Source organism: Leopardus geoffroyi, chromosome X (assembly GCF_018350155.1).
Source record: "Leopardus geoffroyi isolate Oge1 chromosome X, O.geoffroyi_Oge1_pat1.0, whole genome shotgun sequence".
In the NCBI taxonomy this organism is placed as follows: Eukaryota; Metazoa; Chordata; class Mammalia; order Carnivora; family Felidae; genus Leopardus; species Leopardus geoffroyi.
Genome location: NC_059343.1, coordinates 84,944,463 through 84,960,512, shown reverse-complemented (window position 1 = coordinate 84,960,512; position 16,050 = coordinate 84,944,463).

Below are 16,050 nucleotides of genomic sequence, written 5' to 3'. Positions count from 1 at the left end.
TAAACATAAACATGTTTATACCTTACCTTTAGGTAAGGTAAACATAAGTTTAAGGTATACAATGTGATGACTTGATACATGTGTATGTTGCAAAGGGCTTAGTACAGTAAGGTTCACTTCATGTAATTACCATTTTGTTGTTGCTGCTGTTGTTATGGTGAGAACATTAAAGCTGTACCCTCTTAGCAACTTTTAAGTATAAAATACAGCACTGTTAACTATAGTCATCATGCTGTACAATAGATCCCTGGCACTTATTCATCTTATGTTGTTTGAGAGATGCAGAAGAAAGAGGGATGGGGAAGAAATGAAAACAGAGGGGCAAAGAAAGGAAAAGTTCTAAGCAAAGCAGAGTTTAGGCTTTAAACAGTGGAAGGAGAAGAAGCAAACAGTGGCAACTTTTGCCTGGAGAAATTTTTTTAGAGTCAGTCATTCCCTTATTATTCCTCCCAAGGAAGTAACCCTAGGAAGTACTGAGAAGGTATGCCTCCCCAATAGCCTTCGACTTATTGAATAAACAAAATCTACTGAAAATCCTTGAAATCAGGAGCTGTTAGTTGTTGTTAGCATCCAAGTCTTTAAAAAGTCTTACTAAGAATTACTCACATGACTAAAATCTAACTGGCCCTAATAAAAAGAACAAGACAAGAGATATCTGACAAAGATGTTTAAAATTCTGTTCTTCAGTCCCATAGTCTCCTTGTTCCTTTCATGTGCAAATAAAAAAGAAAAATAGTTACTGGCAATCAATTGTGAAAATTATTGTTTAATTTTATAGCAGTTGCTAGCTTTTTTTAAGCTAAATCTCAGCCAAATGAGCTTTCTGATCTGTAGTGTTATTCTTTAGATTGCCATGGCTCTTTCTCCCAGTGAAATTTTTTAAAATAGATCTGGAGAGTTATTGTCTCTCTACATGATACACTTTTAATTGTTTTTTTTTCTAGAATCCTCCTTTAGTTTCAGTGGTAAAAGCTAATTTATCTAAAATTCTGGCAGATTTTTCTTAACTGGCACTTGCACATTTCAATATTATAATGAGAATTAATGTTTATAATGATAATCCATAGACATTGTAAGAGACTAAATTACTTACTGGATCACAAAAGAAAAAAATAAGGGATATTAATTTTTAGTCCATTCTATAGTATAGAAAAAAAGGTATTCCATGTATGGTGTATATAGTTATTATGTAGGAAACAAAGGCAAAAGAAAAACTTTCCTTATAACTTATAAATCCTTGAGACAGGCAGACTGACCTTCCTCTAGGACCTCAGCTGCCTCGATGTTGACACTTTGCTAAGGGCAAAAGACAATCTTGGCCTAACATTATCCCGACCCCCAGGACCCTGTAAGTCTACTTTAACATATAAAAATTCCATTGGAAACTTCCTTTATGTCTACTCCCCAATATATATGTTAGCAATCATCCTCCAAGCATATGGCCTACTGATATATATCTGAAGGGTCTCATAACTAAGGTTTGCTAGACAGTGAAAAATGATTTTTTCCTAACAACAGCTAGGCCCTTCAAGGTCCTGGAAACCTTGCTTCCAAAATTCCTTAGAGACTTATGCTATCCCTAACCTCCAAATTTAAAAGTATATAATCAGTCATCCAAAACAACCCCAGTGCAGCTCTTCCTGCCCATGGGTCCTGTTCGTGCACTGTAATAAAACCACCTTTTTTGCACAGAAGACATCTCAAAAATTCTTCCTTGACCATAGGCTCCGAACCAGGACATTTCCACATCATTTGTGGTGTTCATGATAACATAAACCCAATACTCTACTTCCCTGGAATGGGGAGTTCATTTTTTTTCCATTTCCCCTTTACCTTAATTTTCCCCCACAGGATCTAATTTCAAGAATGGTAGGTTATTTCTTCCAAATTCCACCGTATGTTTGAGTACTTTCACCAAATGCCTACCAAGTGATCATAGAATCAACCTGGAATACTGTAGGTGACAGGGAACTTTTATAATGCAGATGACTACATCTTTAAAAAGATGGCACACATTTCCTTACATGGAATCAAAATCTGACTTCTTATGAGTTCCACTGACTGATCCTAGGGACATTCAAAACGAGTGTTTTTTACATGACATAGATCTTCCAAAATTTGAAGACAGCTCTATCTCTCATAGATATAATTTTCATAACTTGAAATCTACCAGGCCTCAGTGAAATACAACATGCTTAAACCCATCATCGTCATAGTAGTAAATAAATGTTTGTCCAGTGTCTACCCTGCACCAAACACTATTTGAAGTATGAGGCTGAAAAAGGATAAATGGGAAGCAGCAGGAGCACAAGTTGAGGTAGAAGCAAAAGCACAAAGAACCATTTAATTTCTGCTAAATAAAGTGGATGTATTTTGAAAGTAATAAGCAAAAAGAGAATGGGTTTAAGCAAAGAGGTGGAATGCTCAGGTTTGTGTTATGATTACTCCAGTGATGTGCATGATGGGTTCTGGTGGACTAAGGTTGAGCAACCTAGAAGCAAGTGACCAATGATTGTAACCATAGACTTGCCAGTTATGCAAGGCATTTGACTTTAACCTGCCAACATTTTCCAGGAATGCTCCACAGACCAGCAGACTACCTATGGCAGAACCGCCTGGGGATCTTGTTAAAAACACAAATTCTTGGACCTCACTATTCCTGCTAAATCCAGGTCTCAGGGCAGGGGGGTGGTGCAGACCAGGCATCTATATTTTACTGAGTTTTCTAGCCAGCTGTGATGTACATGGTCTTAGGGTTGGTGTTGAAAAGATTCAACAGCAGCAGTCAGAGTCTGTTTGACAAGTGAAAGCCAACAAGCCTGATTCTCTGAAAGCCTGACTCCTCCAAGGCAAAGGGCTTGGAAATGCCCTGGGCCCAAGGCAGGGACACACCTCAGCCCTCCTGCACACATCTTCCCTGCACTGTTTGCCTGGCTGGTGCCTTCTGTGTCTCAGGGTCAAGCCTACACACCACCTCCTCAAGAGTCCTTTCCTGGCCTAATACTTGATTGTGTGGGCATGCACAACATCCTGATCTTTATTTTCTTCTGTTTATCACAAGTTGTAATCTCACATCCATGTGTGTGGTTCTTCATAAATTCTCTCTGCCCTCCTCACTAGACTTTAAGCTCCATGAAGTCCAGGCCCGTGCCTATTTTTCTCATTGCTGAGCACCCACAGCACCTAGTGCAGGGCCAAGCACAGGAAAATGGCAGCTATATACTTTGGAATGAATGCATGAATGAATAAATGAAGGCACGGATGAGGAGGCAGTGGTGACAGCCCCACCCTGGAGGACAATGCCGAGTAGCAATCCGCTGTGGGGCCAGTCCTAGCTTCTCTGTTGGCAAGGTTGCTTGCGATACCATTAATGGGGTTGAAAGGTGGCAAAACAGGGCCTGGTCCCCCTTCCTCCTAAGTTCCAGCCTCTTGGGAGAATCCTAGGTCACTCTGAAAATGTAAAGCAAACAGAGAAGTCAAGGCAGCCAAGTCTGAGGCAACAGGCCAGGGCAAGTGCCACATTTCCAGCTACTTGGCTGGGTACCTGGAGGCCAGGGAACTTGCTGCCCTCTTTCCCTGGTCCTGGCCTGCCCAGCCCCCTGGCTCCCGGAGGGTAGGTACTGAAGGGAAGCAGAATTTGCCACCCCAAAACATGCCCTTTGGCACAAGGATTATTTTAGGCTGATTATTTTTAAGAAACAGCAGACAGGTAAGAGACATTGACATTTACAAGGGAAATCTCCATTTGTAGAGGTGTCTCCCTCTCTGTACCAGGAAGAAAAGGATGGCTAAATCTCAGAAACTCTTATCGCTGGGGAAGGCAACAACCTCAATCTGCATAGCAACCTTGCCCTTGCTTACTGTGCTTTGCTTGGTAACCTCCCAAAACTGAATCCACTCCACCCCCAACACCTTCCTTTGTCTTTAGCTGAAGATGATATTTGAGGCGGTGGCTTGTGGCATTTGGGGGAGTTACTCAGTTTTCCTGGGTCTGTCCCATGGATGTTGTTCCTGTTTTACAGATGAGGAGACTGAGGCTTTGTCGGGCTAAACAGGTTTTCACAGCCACGCACCTTGGAAGAGGCAGAGTTGGGGTGTGAACCCGGGAAGGCTGTCTCCAGAGCCCACGCTCTGTATCACTAAACTGTATATGTTTCCTCATTTGTACAAGTGAAGATTCAGCCAGAGAAGCCAAGCCATGTGCCTGGAGTCACACAGCCAGATAGTGCCAGAGCTGGAACCAGAAATGAGGTCTCCTCTTCTCCACTCTGGATCTCTTCCCCACATGGCCCCATCTCTCTAGGTACAATAGGGATAACTTGACCTACTTTACCCAGCCAAGCAGAGTTCAACAGCCTAGACAGAGGCTGAGTTCTCCTCAATCCCTTGACTGGATTTTCTTTGACCCCTCAGCACTGCAACGTTCTAAGGCTGGGAAGCATGGTGGAATCAAACCTCTGTTTGTCCAAAGCTTCTGAGAAGGATAACAGCAGATGTGCACTGTTGTTACCCTGCAGTGAAGAGCCTGCATGTGTCCCATCACCCTCAGGGACTCCCTGTCACAGGCTCTATAGAGAAAGCTCCCACCCTTGTCACTGTACCTCTTCTTCTGCTTGGCTCTCTTTCTGGCTAGCTGTGGGAGCTGGGGCCAGGCAGGTCACTCCCACCCAGGGCTTTTAATGAGAGGTTTTGTCATGCCCAGGCAGCAAAGATGAATAATTTAGTAAAGGAAGCCCAGGAAATTTTGTTTTTTCAGAAATGAGTCCCTTGACAGTGGGAGAGGCAGAAAGGACTGCATCTTATTATGGGTGTAATAGGGGTGGGATGACAGTGTACAGGAGAAGAAGAGGAAGGCTACACATGAGTTCTTAATAGTGTAGGTTTTCAGTAAAACGTTTTAAACAGAACAGTTATGGTAGATCAGAATTGATTTTTTAAGGATTCCTGACTCTAGTGAGTAGGGTGGATTGGATTGGGGGATAGGATAGAGAGGCAGGGAAAGCAGAGAGGAGGCTATTGCAGTCATTCATATTTCAATTCTAATGAGAGGGGGTAGAATAGAATGGACAGGATTAGATGTGGGTCATGAAGGAAGAGTCTAGTATGATTCTTTGGTTTCTGAGCAATGACTTCAGAGCAATCTTTAATTTGTTAGTTTCTCCCTTGAAATGTGTTATTTTAGCTGTGTTTGCAGAACCACAGCGGTCTTCCTGCCAGCGTGGGATTTAGTGACAGCAATATCCTGGTGCAGAGCTGGAAGGTGGGGCAAGCTTTGGGCCACAGAGAGCACCTCCCAGCTTCCAACTATTCCTCCCCCAATAACTTCATTGCTGTGTGATTTTCTTGAGGTAATCAACACCTACTAATTCAACCTGAAGTTACATACCTTTCTTTGCAGCCACTACCAAAGCTTCTTCCCTTTCTCCTTCCCTTCCTCCCTTCTTTCCTTTATTTCTCCCTTCCTCACATATTTTTGAGGCACTGGGCTAGGCATGAGGAACTCATTATCAATCATACCTCCTCGGTGGTTTCTTCATTGTTACTGCTCAGCTTTGTACTCCTATCTTGTACTAGTGCGATTCACTGGAGGAGATGGAGATAGGAAGATATTACTGTATTCAATGGATAACACTTAATGCTGTGTGAGTACACTTAACCCTAATAAATTGCATCTTCTTAGAGCCAGCACATGGTCACAATTTGTTAACATCGTTTCTTATCCTAATTCTGGCAGCCACTATATTTGCTATCACTTTCAACCCTTGTCATACACAGATTTAATATATCTTTCTTTACCTTACTTGTTGATTAAAAATTTGTTGTGCTGAAGGACAGAGCTTTTCAGTTTGACCTAAAACCACTAATTAGAACTTTCAGGATGCATTCATTCAACTTATTACAAGCCCACCTAACTATATCATCAAATAATCAGTATTTTTTCCATCTTATCTGCAAGACTACCATGGAGATATTTAGTTAAATCTCTTCCTGAGGTCTGAATACATTCTCTTATCACTTTGGCATAGATCGGAGATAAGCAACCTTCAAAAATCTATCCCATATGTTCATTTAACAACAGAGCCCCCAAATATATGATGCAAAAAAAAGGGGCAGAATTGAAGGAAGAAATAAACAATTCAACAGTAATCATTACAGACTTCAATATCCAACTTTCCATAATAGAACGACTAGACAGATGATCTAGGAGGAAATAGAAAACTTGAAAAATATCATAGACCAAATAGACCTAAAGGGCATCCATAGAAAACTTCACTGCAAAACAACAGAATATCTGTTATTCTCCAGTGCACAAGGAACATTCTCCAGGTTAGATCATATGTTGCACTATAACACAACACTCAGTAAAATACAAAGGATTGCAATTATATAAGGAATGTCCTCTGACCACAGTAGAATGGAATTAGAAATCAACAACAGCGGCACCTGGGGGGCTCAGTCGGTTGAGCATCAACTCTTGATTTCTGCTCAGGTCATGATCTCACTGTTAGTGGATTCAAGTCCCCATTCTGAAAGCCCAGAACCTGCTTGGGATTCTCTCTCTCTCCCTCTCTCTCTGCCCCTCCTGCACTCATGCGTGTGTTCTCTCTCTCTCTCTCAAAATAAATAAATAAACATTTTTTTAAAAAAATAAATCAACAGGGGCACCTGGGTGGCTCAGTTGGTTAACCGAACAACCGACTTTTGATTTAAGTCATGATCTCATGGTTTGTGAGATTGTGCCCCTTTTTGGGCTCTATGCTGACAGCATGGGAGCTGGCTTGGAATTATTTCTCCCCCTCTCTCTCTGCTCCTCCACTGCTTGCTCTCACACGTGCTCTCTCTCTAAGTAAATAAATAAACATTTAAAAAAAAAAACAAATCAACAACAGAAGGAAATTTGGGGAATTTACAAATATGTGGAAATTAAACAACACTCACCTAAATAACAAATGTATAAAAGGAGAAATCACACAAAAATTTCAAAATACTTTGACATGAATGAAAATTACAGTACAACATGCCTAAACTTAGAGGATGCAATGAAAGCAGTGCTTAGAAGGAAATTATAGCTGTAAACACCAATATTAAAGAAGAAAGATCTCAAATAAATAATCTAACCTTTCACTTTGAGAAACTGGAAAAGAGTAAACTAAACCCTAACCAAGCAGAAAGAAGTAAATAACAAAGCTTAGAGTAGAAATAGATGAAATAGAGAATAAGAAAACAATAAAGAAAATTAATGAAACTAAAAATCGTTCCTTTGAAAGATCAACAAAGCTGACAAAACTTTAGCTAGAATCAACTAAGAAAAAAGAGAGAAGACTCAATTTATTAAAATTAAGAATGAAAGATCATCCTACAGGAATAAAAATTAGAAAGAAGGGGCAGTGACTATGAAGAAGTGTAGGTAAATAACTTAGATATTCCCTCCCAAAACAAAGATACTTCCTTCCATAAGGACATGTTCCCACCACCCCTGTTTAAGCCCCAGGAAATGCACTTCTATCTTAGAACAACCACTTTGTCCCAGCTTGCAGCTACCCAGGGTTCAGGAACTCAGAGCATCTCACTAGGCAATCAAGAATTATTTTTTTTTTTATTTTGAGAAGGACATTTACAAGATTCTTTCAGTCAACTTTAATCTCAGGGAAGAGTTAGCAAAAACAATAGTGGTCTGGCTCAACAGCAAGCACTGAAAAACCATCTGAGGGAGGGTCGTATGAAAGACAAACTTCCCAAACTTCCCAGTTTTTTGTTTTTCTTGACTGCCTCTGGATTGATTTATTTCAGAGAAACTGAAGAGGGTCCAAAGGAATAACCATCAAAATGATTAATAAAAGCAAGCTACTGAATGGTGTTAGGAGCTTCTAGTGAAGGACAAGAAAAGGGGATGGAGAGGGGGAGGCCCTGAAAGCTGAAGTCAAAGCAGCCATAAGAGACTGCAGAGCTGCGGGGAGCTATGGGAGGAAAGGGCAAGCAGCCTGGGCCCAGCTCCCCACTAGCCATCGCCCTGCATTGGACCAGGCACTCTGGAGATCAACAGGCACATAAGGCTTGGTCTGTGCCCACAAAGATAGGGAGAAAGGGCTATATCCACAAAGGGACAAATTACAGTCCAAGCCAAGAATACACGTGCTGTGAAGAAGCATTCATATGTGCCAAATGACTAGAGCAGAGATAAGTGCTCAGCATTCCTAGGAGGATGGGAACCTTCACAGGCAATGGGGCTGAAGCTTAGGGGGAAGGACAGGATTGGCTAAGCAGAGAGGAGGTAGAGCCACACAGGCCCAGGAGAACTGCAAGACCAAAATGCAGAAGGTGGGATAGGAGCAAGGAAGAGTGAAAATCCATACCTGGTGAAGGGTGCAGTTCTCAGAACAGACTAGCGGGAAATGGACACTAGCAAAGGCTAGTTTATGCTATGGGGTGAGGGCAGCCACTGAAGGCGTCTGAACAGGACAATGTCATAGTGCCAACCATGCTTTGGCAAGATGGATCTGTCTAGGCACAGTGGATTGGAGGCTAACACTAGGCCTTTTTTTTTCCCAAAATCTGAGCTCTTTATTTATTTTTTTTTTTATATGAAATTTATTGTCAAATTGGTTTCCATACAATGCCTAGTGCTCATCCCAACAGGTGCCCTCCTCAATGCCCATCACCCACTTTCCCGTCCCCCAACCCCCCATCAACCCTCAGTTTATTCTCAGTATTTAAGAGTCTCTTATGGTTTGCCTCCTTCCCTCTCTGTAACTTATTTTCCCCCTTTCCTCCCCCCTGTTCTTCTGTTGAGTTTCTCAGGATCCACACATGAGTGAAAACATATGGTATCTGTCTTTCTCTGCCTGACTTATTTCACTCTCCAGTTCCATCCACATTGCCACAAAAGGCCATATTTCATTTTTTCTCATTGCCAAGTAATATTCCATTGTATATATAAACCAAAACTTCTTTATCCATCCATCAGTTGATGGACATTTAGGCTCTTTTCATAATTTGGCTATTAACACTAAGCCTCTAAGAAACCTTTTGAAGGGGCTTCTGGGTGGCTCAGTTGGTTAAGCATCTGACTCTTGGTTTCAGCACATGTGGCAATCCTAAGGTTTGTGAGATGGAGCCCCGTGTCAGGCTCTGCGCTGACATTGTGGAGCCTGCTTGAGATTCATCCTCTCTCTCTCTCTCAAAATAAATAAATAAACATTAAAAAAAAGAAACCTCTTGCAGCTACAGCCACACAAAATGTGTTCAAGCTCTGACAGGGGCCAGGCCTCAGTTGACAAAGCCAGCTGGAATCCAAGATTTTCTCCAAAAGATGCAGTCTGGGTTCCACACCCTGAGACCACAGCCTTAGAAAGAAAGAAAGAAAGAAAGAAAGAAAGAAAGAAAGAAAGAGAAAGGAAAGGGAAAGAAAGGAAAAGAAAAGAAAAAAAAAGAAAATAAAGATTGATTTTAGATGTAATGGGCACATTCCTAGAAAGGCATACACTAGTGAAACTGACTCTAGAAGAAATAGAAAATAATAGGTAAAGAGATTAAATTAGTAACCAAAAAGCTTCCCACAGAGAAAAGCCCAGAACCAGATGGCTTTATTAATTAATTCCACAAAACTTTTAAAAAGGATTAACATCAATTCTTTGCAAGTTCTTCAAAAAAAATAGAGGAACAGAAAACACTTTGCAATTCATTGTATAAGGCCAGTATTACTGTCCTGATACCAAAGTCAGATAAAGACATCATGAGAAAAGAAAATACAGACTAATAATCCTTATAAATATATATGTAAATATTCTCAACAAAATACTAGCAAACTGAGTGAGGCAATATATGTAAAAGATTATACACCTTGACCAGGTGGGATTTATCCCAGGAATATAAGGCTGAACATGTGAAAATCAATTAGTGCAATTCACTATATTAATAGAATAAAGGGAAAAAAACACATGATCATCTTAGTAGATGACAAAATTGAACACCCTTTCATGATAAAAAAAAAAAAAAACTCTCAACAAACTAGGAATACAATGGGACTTCCTCAACCTGGTAAAGGGCATCTATGAAAAACCTAATCTAACTTCACACATAATGGGGAAAGACTGAATGCTTTCTCCTTAGATCAGAAACAAGATAAGATATGAACTTTCTCCACTTTTATTCATTATTGTAATGGAAGTTCTAACCAGGACAATTAGGCAAGAACAAGAAATAAAAGTATCCACATTGGAAATAAAGAATTAAGATTATCTCTATTCTCAGATGACATAATACTATATATTTAAAAATTTAAGGAAAAACCCCAAATTATTAGAGCTAATAAACAAGTTCAACAAATTTGCAGGCTATGAGATCAACACACAGAAACCAGTTTTATTTCTATACACTAGCAATGAAAAATCCAAAAAGAAAATTAAGAAGATAATTCCATTTATAATAGCATCAAGAAGAATAAATTACTTGGAAACAAATTTAACAAAAAAGTGCAAGACTTGTACATTGAAAGCTACAAAACCTCAATGAAAGAAATTAAAGACCTAAATAAATGGAAAGACATCCTATGTTCATGAATTGGAAGGCTTAATATTGTTAAAATGATACTCCTGAAATTATCCTACAAAATCAACACAATCCCTAGCAAAATTCCAGCTAGAATCTTTGCAAAAATTGGCAGGCTGATGCTGCAATTGATATGGGAGTGCAAAAGACCCAAAAGAGCTTAAAAAAAAAAAAAGGAAAGATAGTCTTGAAAATGAAGAACAAATTTGGTTAAAATATTTCCCAATTTTAAATTTACCACAAAGCTACAGTTACCAAGGTAGTATGGTAATGGCATAACAATAGAAACATAGATCAATGGAATAGAATTGAGAACCCAGAAATAAATCCTTACACTTAAGGTCAATTGATTTTTAACAATGGTGCTGGGATAATTTAATGGAAAGAATAGTCTTTTCAACAAATGGTCCTGTGACAACTGGATATCTACATGGAAAAAATGAAGTTGCACCCTTGTCTTACAAAAAAATATATATGTAAAAATTAACTCAAAATGGATCTCAGACCTAAACATAAGAGTCAAAACTATAAAAGTCTTAGGAGAAAACAGATGAAAATTTGTGAGCTTGGGTTATTCAGTGGTTTCTTAGATATGATAATGAAAGCAAGAACAACAAAAGAAAAATAGATATATTCGATTTCTTCAAAATTAAAGATTTTTTGCTTCAAAGTATATCATCAAGAAAGTGAAAAGGTAAGTCACAGAATGAGAAAAAATGTTTTAAAATCATGTGTCTGATAAGGGACTTGCAGCTAGAATATATAAAACAGTCTTATAATGCAATAATTAAAAAAGGAAAAATAACCCAACTTAAAAATAAGCAAAATATCTGAACATATATTTGTCCAAAAACATCCTAAGGGGTCACGAGCAAGTGTCCCCAAAATGTGCCACTTTGGCATGTGGGCTATTTTGAGCTGAAGGCAACTGAGACCCTGTGGGCTCAAAAGAAAGTTTTGCCCCCCCCCCCTTAACTATCTAGAAGTATCTAAATTTGGACTTTCCTCAGAATAAGAGTCACTGACAGAGATAAATATTATCTGAGTGATACATCTGTATGACAGGACAAACATCTAATTACCAATCACCTGCTCTTCTTATTGTCCTATGAATTTCCCTCCTCTCCTTTGAGGCCCCAGGCCCCTATCCCATTCATTAGCTTAGGATGGCATATATACTTCATTTTACCTATCTTTGAAACTCTCATGTATGTGGGTTTCCTTCACATAAAAAATTAAATTTGATCTTCTCCTGTTAATCTGTCTCATGCCAATTTAATTCTTACACCAGCCACAAGAAATTTTGAGGGATAGAGGGAAATTTTTCCTCCCCAACATATTGAAATGCCCAATAAGCACATGAGTAAGTACTCAACACCATTAGTCACCAAGGAAATGCAAATCAAAACCATAATGACATATTACTTCACACCTACTAGGATAGCGATAATGGAAAAGCCAGATAATAACAAGTGTTGGTGAAGGGGCAGAGAAATCAGAGCCTTCATACATTGCTGTTGGGAATGTAGAATGTTGCAGTAGCTGTGGAAAACAGTATGGTAGTTCCTCGAAACGTTAAACATAGAATTAGTAAATGACTCAGTAATTCTACTCATAAGTATATACCTAAAAGAATTGAAAGTACATCTTGTCTCAAAAATTTGTACAGGGATGTTTATTGCAGCATTATTCATAATAGCCAAAAAGTCAGAAAAAAAAACAGATGTCCATTAACTGAAGAATAGATCAAATGCAGTATATCTATACAGTGGAATAAATGTTACTTGGTAATTGGATATATCATTCAACAATTGATAGATGTATTATTGCCAACAAATAGAACAAAGTGCTGATATATGCTACAACATGGATGAGCCTCAAAAATATTATGCTAAAGGAAAGAAACCAGTCACAAAAGATCAGATGTTATATGACACTATATGAACTGTCCAGAACAGACAAATTCTTAGAGACGGAAAGTAGATTAGTGGTTGCCTGGAGCTGAGAGGGAGGGGTAAGATTATGGGAAGTGACTGCTAATGTGTATGGAATTTCTTTTGGGGGTGATGAAAATGTTCTAAAGTTGATTGTGGTGATCGTTGCACGACTCTGTGAACACAATGAATTGTACCCTTTAAATGGGTCAGTTGTTTGTGTGTGAATTATATCTCCTTGAAATTGTTAAAAACTAATCTATCACACACTGATAGCCTGAAGTATGAGTTTATTTTCACAGCTAACTTCAAAGAAAAGAAGAGGCAAAGAATAGCCTAGTCATCTTCCAGGAAAGCAAAAACTGTATCAAGCTACCTCCTAGATATTAGTCCCACTTACCCTTGAGATATGTCAGAAACTCTATATACATCCAACCAGAAAAATTATGAGCAATTTCAAGAACAAAGGATTCCATTGCAGAAGAGCTATTTATTTGTTTAATTTGGACCTCAGGTGGCTGAGAATTGAATAGATTATACTCCTCATTTTTATTAAATGATCATTGTCATTCTGGGTGAGGCCTCTCTCTCTCCCTGTCTCTATTTTTCCTTCTTCCATGAATCTACTCTCATTTTCTTCTTCTACTTCAGGTACCCACTCTCATATGTTTAATATAGTTTGTAAACATGCTGGTACTCCTGTGAATTATGTGTTAGTGTTTTATGTAGTATGTATTTTTTAGCTGTTTAATTTTTGAAAAAATTTGTTCCACACTTTGTGGCTACATAATCTGCACAGTGGCATTTATGTTGTGGGACTCTTCTACATTGAGGGGACTAGATGTCCCAAGTTCTCATTAGCTTGTTCTGGCCCTGGGCATCCTATCATCATTAATCTTATTTTGTCCTCAACATACCCTCCTTCTAGGACACACAGGACAGTTTTGTTACACAAATGTTTTTCTTAATTTCAAAGTCCCACTTCCCTAAGATAGGAGGATGTGTCCCCGTCCTGTGAACTACAGAGCAATGGTTAAATGCAGAGACACTGGAATCTGACTACCTAGGTTTAAATCTTGCTAGGAGCTGAATTGCTCCTTGCTAGGAGGAGGAAAAAATGGGGACGTTCTGTCTAAAGGGTACAAAATTTCAGTTATGCAAAATAAATAAGTTCTGTAAATCTACTTTACAACATAGTGCCTATGATTAACAATACTGTATTGTACACTTAAAATTTTGCTAAGAAGGTAGATCTTATGTGTTCTTACCACAAAAGGAAAAACAAAACAAAAGGGACAGAAGGAAACTTTTGGAGGTGGTGACTAACTTTATGGCATTGATAGTGGTGATGCTTTCAAATTGTATACGTATTTCCAAACACATCAGGTTTTAATATATTAAATGTCTACTGTTTTTTGGATGTCAGTCGTACCTCAATAAAGTTGTTTAAAAGATCTTAGTTCTAAGAGTGCCTGTTCGGCTCAGTCAGTTAAGCAATTGATTTCAGCTCTGGTCATGATCTCACGGGTTCGTGGGTTCCAGCCCCACCTGGGGTTCTGTGTGGACAGCTCAGAGCCTGGAGCCTGCTTTGGATTCTGTGTCTTCCTCTCTTTCTCTCTTCCCTTCCCCCACTCGCATTCTCTCTCTCTCTCTCTCTCTCTCTCTCTCTCTCTCTCTTTCTCTCTCTCTCTCTCTCTCTCCCAAAGATAAACATTAAAACAATTTTTTTTATACATTTTGAATACTAACACTTTATCTGATATGTCATTTGCAAATATCTTCTCCCATTCCGTCGGTTGCCTTTTAGTTTTGCTTATTGTTTCCTTGGCTGTGCAGAAGCTTTTTATTTTGATGAGGTCCCAGTAGTTCATTTTTGCTTTTGTTTCCCTTTCCTCACGAGACCTGTTGAGTAGGAAGTTGCTGCGGGCAAGATCAGAGTTTTTTGCCTACTTTCTCCTCAAGGATTTTGATGGTTTCCTGTCTCGCATTCAGGTCCTTCATCCATTTTTAGTTTATTTTTGTGAATGGTGTAAGAAAATGCTCTGGTTTCATTCTTCTGCATGTTGATGTCCAGTTCTCCCAGCACCATTTGTTAAAGAGACTGTCTTTCTTCCATTGGATATTCTTTCCTGCTTTGTCAAAGATTAGTTCGCCATACTTTTGTGGGTCCAATTCTGGAGTCTCTATTCTATTCCATTGGTCTCTGTGTCTGTTTTTGTGCCAATACCATGCTCTCTTGATGATTGCAGCTTTGGAGTAGAGGCTAAAGTCTGGAATTGTGAGGCCTCCTGCTTTGGTCTTCTTCTTCAATATTTGGCTATTCAGGGTCTTTTGTGGTTCCATACAAATTTTAGGATCGCTTGTTCTAGCTTGGAGAAGAATGCTGGTGCAATTTTGATTGGGATTGCATTGAATGTGTAGATAGCTTTAGGTAGTATTGGCATTTTAGCAATATTTATTCTTCCAACCCATGAGCATAGAATGTTTTTCCACTTCTTTATATCTTCTTGAATTTCCTTCCTAAGCTTTCTATAGTTTTCAGCATACAGATCATTTACATCTTTAGTTAGATTTATTCCTAGGTATTTTATGCTTCTTGGTGCAATTGTGAATGGGATCAGTTTCTTTATTTGTCTTTCTGTTGCTTCATTATTAGTGTATAAGAATGGAACTAATTTCTGTACATTGATTTTGTATCCTGCGACTTTGCTGAATGCATGTATCAGTTCTAGCAGACTTTTGGTGGGGTGTATCATGTTTTCCATGCATAATATCATGTCATCTACAAAAAGTGAAAACTTGACTTCATCTTTGCCAATTTTTATGCCTTTGATTTCCTTTTGTTGTCTGATTGCTGATACTAGCACTTCCAACACTATGTTAAACAACAGTGGTGAGAGTGGACATCCCTGTCGTGTTCCTGATCTCAGAGGGAAAGCTCTCAGTTTTTCCCCATTGAGGATGATATTAGCTGCGGGATTTTCATAAATGGCTTTGACGATGTTTAAGTATGTTCTTTCTATCGCGACTTTCTCGAGGGTTTTCATTAAGAAAGAATGCTGAATTTTGTCAAATGCTTTTTCTGCAACAATTGACAGGATCATATGGTTCTTATCTTTTCTTTTATTAATGTGATGTATCACATTGATCAATTTGCGAATGTTGAACCAGCCCTGCAGCCCAGGAATGAATCCTACTTGATCATGGTGAATAATTCTTTTTATATGCTCTTGAATTCGATTTGCTAGTATCTTATTGAGAATTTTTGCATCCATATTCATCAGGGATATTGGCCTGTAGTTCTCTTTTATTACTGGGTCTCTGTCTGGTTTAGGAATCAAAGTAATGCTGGCTTCATAGAATGAGTCTGGAAGTTTTCCTTCCCTTTCTATTTTTTGGAAAAGCTTGAGAACGTTAGGTATTATCTCTGCTTTAAATGTCTGGTAGAATTCCCCAGGGAAGCCATCTGGTACTGGACTCTTATTTGTAGGGAGATTTTTGATAACTGGTTCAATTTCTTCACTGGATATGGGTGTGTTCAAATTTTTTATTTCTTCCTGTTTGAGTT